Here is a 7,050-nt window from a genome sequence, read left to right on the forward strand (position 1 = left end):
ACCATTCCCTGAGGGGGCTGTTAATTCATTCAGGCCAATGGAAGGCAATCATTAGAAGCAATTCGAAGTTCCTTTTGGACTTCCTCTGGGATGAGGATACAACCACTTCTGTATTATTTCCTAGAGAAAGGGTGACATCAACTCTGGTAACGTATTAAGGGTGACCGCAAGTTAGGAGGAAATATTTTCATCGTTGCATTTCTGACCACAATAGTCGCATCAGGAAGATATCAGACACACTTCCTCCTGGTTTACTTTAGCACATATCTACCAGACAAGACTGGTTTCTGGTACAGTGGTTCTTCACGTTCCGCGGTCCAGCATACATTTCAGCAGGTCTTTTGATTCATTCAGGTGCGTTTGTTAACCGAGTTATGCACAGGTAACCACTTTTATCTTCAGTTAAGTAGCAGGACACACAAATCGTGATCCAGTCACACTGACATTCAATCTAGCAAGCTCTTTCCCAGTGTGATGCTGGCAGAGTTCTTGTCCTTACAAGCATTTTAAAGTTCAAGTCAGTTTTATACCTGGCAGTCTTAAAATTTTGCTCCAATTACCAAGAATGCCATGCACTGTTCAGAGTATATATTCTTTGCAGATATAACAGCTACTGAATCTAGGAGAATTTCATATTTATTTTAACTTATAGCATGACAGTGCTATAACATGGGTAGTTTTGGCAAATAGCATTTTCTGTCTAGCTGCTAAAAGTACCCCTTTACTACAACTACTCTTTTCTACAGTCCCATTGAATGCCTCTCTGAACAGCCAGAGCTCGTGTTCCTCATGGGCAAACCCAGAAAATCCAGACAAGCCCTTAGTGATAACTGCCTTCCGCAAAACTGATGTGGTCAAAGTATCTGTGCGGTGACCTTTTCACAATGCCTATCGAACTTCTTTCAAAAGCATGGCTTTGTCCATTCTGTCTAGTTTGCAATAGATCTCTTTCCTATAGGATTTCCGAAGAGACCAAAGAGGTCAATAAAAATATAAATAGCCTTCTTCCCCTATACTTTAGTCCCATTCAACAGAATCAAGACTTCGGACTGAAAAAGGAATTAATATGTCTAAAAAGATTAGTTGTAAGATCTCCTCCATGAGTATCAGTCACACATTGGGGTCATCGAGACAGTATGTAGAAGACACTATTTTCAAAATGTCTTTTTCATAAAGAAAGGAGAGGACGGGGGCCAGCCAGTGGCGTAGCAGTTAAGTTTGCACATTCCGCTTCAGCGGCCCGGGGTATGCCAGTTTAGATCTCTGCTGTGGACCTATGCACTGCTTGTTAAGCCATGCTGTGGCAGGTGTCCTGCATATAAAGTAGAGGAAGATGGCACGTATGTCAGCTCAGGGCCAGTCCTCCTCAGCAAAAAGAGGAGGGTCGGCAGCACATGTTAGCTCAGGGCTAATCTTCCTCAAGAAAAAAGAAAGAAAGAAAGAAAGAAAGGAAGGGAGGGAGGGAGGGAGGAAGGAAGGAAGGAAGGAAGGAAGGAAGGAAGGAAGAAAGAAAGAAAGAGAAAGAAAGGAGAGGACGGTAAAGTAAAAAAGAAAGGAGAGGACTGTAAAGTGACTAAGTATTTCTATATTCCATTTTCATGAAATCATTGGTGATAAGAGACAGAAAACATTAGGTCAAGCCTCTCATGACTTTCTAATTATAAGTGAAAAGAAAGTTTTTTACTATTATTTTTTCAGTCTTGCTGCTGGCTGCCAGGAAAGCCACTTGATAGGATACAATTGCTACCAGTAACAAGATTGTGCATGAGAAACCTCATTTTTGGCACTACACTAAAGTTGAAAGTAGAGCAAGGGAAAAAAAGTTCACCTTTGTCAGACAGAAGGTTAGGTATTAAAATAAAATCTTAATGGAACCAAAGTGCAGACCTGTATCATGTCCAAGATTTCTGGTGGGAAAGTTTCAGCAGCAATGAACTATTTCCCAAATGGGATAATTAATGAGGAGTGCAATATTTCACAATAGAAACAGTGTCGTTTTGATACACCCAGAGAGACATGTGAATATTCTTCACATCAACTCAAAGTGGTCAAAATTTTTATTTGCTTGTTTGCTTTAAATACTTAATCGACTCCATCAACCTGGCAGTGTCCTGGGAGTAGAATGGTGCAGGGTCTGAGCAATTAACTAAACATAATGGATAAGATCGCCTCAATCTCCTAAATTGAATTTATTAGAAGAATTGGTTTCCTTTTGTTACTTAAATACAGACCATGAAAAATAGCCTAATTCAGAGGATTGTCTCTATGTATTTCAATGAAATAAACTAAAACCACTTGCTATTTCTACATCTTTACTTCTCATTCAAGGGACAGATCCTTTGAGTTTATTTTTAATCCCCAACACTGGTGTGAATTTCCCCTTGTCAAGGTTATCAGCTTCATCCATGCGACCAAAGATAGTGGTAACCTTTTAGTTCTCATTTTAGTATATATCTCAGGGGCATTCAAAACCTTTGAACATTTCTTCTTTCTGGAAACATATGTCCTTTTGTCTTGTCTGACTCTATTTTCTACTGGTTTCCATTTAATTTATCATGTTGCTCCAATTCAAGCTCCTTTTCTGTCTCCTCCTCATCCTCTACCCTCTTCTATGTGTTTATTGCTCCAGGATCAATCCTGGCCCCCATCTCTTCTTTATCTACACTAAGTCCCTATGTAAATTCATCCAACTCCATGACTTTATCTATGTGCTGTTGACTCAGCTTTAGTCTACAGCCCTGATCACTCTCTTGAGTTCCAATTTCATATAGGCAGCTGCTTCCTTGACACCCCAGTTGTATGCTAATGGTTGTATGTCTCATCTTTGACATTTTCAAAGAATATCTTGAATCCTTCCCTCTTACTCTCCCTTAATACACACTCACATCATACTTCTCCAAATGTGCTTCTGTCCTCAGTTTTTCCCATCTCACTGAAGAGTGTACCATCCATTCAATGGCTCAAACCAAAGCTGGAGGATTCATATTTAATTCCTATCATATCCTCCTCTATGATTTGGCCCACAATGATCCTAATGCAAACTACCATCATGTCTTTTCTAATCCTGTAACAGCCTGTTACATGTACTCTTTGTTTTTAATCTTACTCTGCACATAGCATAATCTATTGTAATGTAACTCATTGTTACTCCTCTGCTTATAATCCTACCATTTCTCTGATCATACTTAAAGTAAAATCCAAATAATTCATTGTGGCCTACAGAGCTTTACATGATCTGGCCCATGTCTAACTCTCCTCTCTCACCTCATGCTATGCCTTACACCACTTATTCTACTATAATCACAATTATTTTCCTTTTCTCTGAACACACTGAGCTCATCCCTGCCTCAGGGACTTTGCATTTACACTTTCCTTTGACTCTTTGAATGTCTGCTTGTAGTTACTTTAGATTCATTATGAATGTTATTTTCTAGTGTAGTCAACCCCACTCCACTCCCCCTGTCCTGATCAGAATAGTGGTTGCCTCTGACAATATGAAAGTACAGATTGCCTAGAAAAGTGAATGAGAAAACTTTCTGGGTCATGAGCTTGGGTCACCAGGTTTGTGCATTTGTCAAAATTCAGTGAAGACTTGTGGATTTCATTGTATGTAAATTTAATTTTAAAAGAAAAATGGAAATATGGAACCCTAGTTAATGCTATGAGTGCTGAAGTGTACGGGAGAAATTGTACTGATGTCTGCAATTTGCTTAGAAATACTTCAAAATCTAAGGTATATTGAAAGATGGAAAAGGAATGTATAAATTAAAAAGTATATGATAAAGCAAGTATAGTACAGTGTAAATAGTATGATCTAGATGGTGAGTACATAGAAGTTAACTGGAAAATTTACATTTGCCATATGTTACTTACCTTTGCTTTAAAATGTTATAGTAAAATCTTAGAAAATTATTTTTGTTAAATATCTAAAGAGATCAACTGAAAATGATTGGATCTGATAAGATAGTTCAAAAAGTTGCTGGATAAAACATAAGTATACAAAAAAATAGCTTTCCTATGTACCAGAAAAACTAATTAGAAAACACAATGGAAAATTAAGACTAAATTCACAATAGCAACAAAGCTATAAGACTTAAGTTGTAATAGCAACAAAATCTATAAGACTCAAGTCATAATAGGAATGAAGGCTATGCCATACACAGGAATTCATTTGACAATATGAAGAAAATTATAACACTTTTTCCTCAGTCGCATAAAACCTAACCTGACATCTCATACATCTCAGGGTAAAATGAAACATATCATAAATATTATAGAATGTAAATGTTACCCAAATTACTATAAATTTAATGCAATTTCAATGAAAAAAATCTAATGGAAACACTTATTAACATGTAAAATTGATTCCAAAGTATATTTGGAAAAGGAAATGGGCAAAAATAGTCAAGAAAATTTGGAATAGAAATTAAAATGAGAGGGAGAACATCTTTGGATGTTGAAATAAATTGTAACATTTCAGTAATTAAAACAGTGTTGATTAACGAAATAGATCAATGGGACAAATTAGGGAGCCAGAAGGAGACCTTTATAAATATGCAATTTAATATATCATCAATGAATAATGTTAAATCAGGATGCATAGGATTTAATAAAAAGTAATGGCACAATTACATATATATCTAGAATATAATAATGTCCAATCTCTATAACATATTCTGGATGGATTAACTTTCTAGTAAACATAATACAAAATAATAAACTTGCTAGAAGAAAATAAGGAGAATATTTTATATTATTTTGGTCAATTATATCTTCCTCAAGAAAATACAATGATCATAACCCATAAAAGATAAAACTGACAAATTTGACCATGTACAAAGTTAAAATCTCTATAAATAAACAGACATTATAAACAAAAATAAAAATAAAGCATAGAGTGAGAGAATTATCTGTGACATAGATAGATATGGAACATAAATAGGATTTAGATAGATGAACAAGAACAGAGCTATTTGTTACATATGTAGCCAAGTTTTATCCCTAATATTTTAAGAGCTCTTTACAAATTAATAAGAAACAGAAAAAGATACTAAGTTTCATTAGAGATTCAGAAAAATACACATTGGGGCAATAAACTCTCTCTCTTTTGTTATTTTTAGTTTGTAAAAATGATGCAAATAAAATTTAAAAGAGATTTGATAACAATTAGTGTTAGGAAAAATATGAAGAAAAGAACTTTCATACACTAGCGGTGAGTATAAAACTTCTGGAAGGGTATTTTGTAGATCTATCAAATTTTAAAATATTTTTTAATTGCAAGCTCCAAGTGTAGGCATACATCATTATACACACAAGTACATCTAGATTAACGTGCATATATATTTATTGCAGTGTCTTTAATAATACCAAAAGCTGGAGAAAACCCATGTTTACAGCTATCAGAAATGGTTAAATAAATGGTATATTCACAGTATGAAATACTATGCACAAATTAAAAGTTTTATATACAAACATGAAAAGAGATCCATTATTTCTTGTTGAGTAGAAAACAAATGAGCTGTAAAACAATATGTATATGATTATTTCTATTTGTTTAAAAAATTATATACTTTTTAAATGTGTAGATCATGGCCCAGAAATGCGAAAACTAAAGTCTCAATAGTGATTTCCTATAGCAAGGATGTGTGTTAGAAGAGTGTAAAGTAAGGGAATGCTTTCGCATTTTTATATTCCCTTTTGGACTTTTATATATCCCTGCCCCATGCCCCCACCCAGCCATACACATACACTTTAAGAAATAGTGTGCTGGGGCCAGCCTGGTGGCACAGTGGTTAAGTTTGCATGCTCTGCTTCAGCGGCTCGGGGTTCACTGGTTTGAATCCTGGGTGTGGGCCTAGGTACGACTTGGCAAGCCATGCTGTGGCAGGTGTCCCACATATAAAGTAGAGGAAGATGGGCACAGATGTTAACTCAGGGCTAATCTTCCTAAAAAAAGGAAAAAAGAAATAGTGTGCTATGTACTTCCTGGGAAAATTTATTTTAAAAAGAGAAATTGCAATGGAAGTAAAAAAGGGAGAAAAGAAAGAGGGAGGGAGAAAAAAAGGAAGAAAGGAAAGATGGATGAAAAGAAGGAAAACAGCATATTGTAGAGAGGAAGAAACAATGGAAATGAGGAATATTTGGAGAATGAGAGAGAAGGCAGCAGAGACAGCTGAGTAACGAGGGATGAGGAGGGCCAAATCTTCCTAGCCAGTAGGCTTGCCCCTTGGAAACAGGGCCTTACCCTGAGTTCGGCACTTAAGAGGGGCCTACATATCAGAGATACACACATATAAAATATGGTCAGGAACTCATGGGCATGCTGTCTCTCAGGATCTGACACTCGGTACTGGCCCAGCATCACCCTAAACATCCACTGTTGAAGCCCCAGGGGAAAAATGCTTCTCCATATCTATTCTCTTCTGTCTTTAAAACAAAAGGTAGCTGCATGTGAATGCTAAAAAGGCTGTGGGCAGCGCATCAAGTACAGGGAACAAGTTAAGCAACGAAAGCATTTAGTCAGAGAGAAGACAAATTAATTAACTTGTCAAATCCTTCCTATAAGATAGCATGAATGTAATAGATTCTTGCAGAACACAGTATCATTTCCAAATATCCATTTTCTCCCTTCTTTCCAGTTTCCAATTTCCAATCCCTCCAACTTAAAGTTTTGGAAAAATAGCACAGTCTTTGCAGCCATCGCACGTGACGGCTGAGGGGACATCTTTCAGCATTAAACAATTCACAATTTTCTTAAATGTGTGTGTGTCTGTGTGTGGGGGTGGGTGTGCCTACAGGTAACACGCATGAAACATAATACCAATTCCTTCTATTAGTGGATAAAGCTCGATACTGTTTTAAGACGTGATGAAAATTGCAATATAAGTGTTAATTTGTATGAGGAAGCTAAAATAATTTGTAATAATGTTTGATAATGATAATTTATCATAAGCAACTGTTTAAATATTCACATGATATAAGAAGTTCTTATTTAATTTCTAAATCTAAGTGTTGATTTAAGAATTTTGTTGGCAATTCAAGATGTTACTG

This window comes from Equus caballus, chromosome 15 (assembly GCF_041296265.1).
Source record: "Equus caballus isolate H_3958 breed thoroughbred chromosome 15, TB-T2T, whole genome shotgun sequence".
NCBI lineage: Eukaryota > Metazoa > Chordata > Mammalia > Perissodactyla > Equidae > Equus > Equus caballus.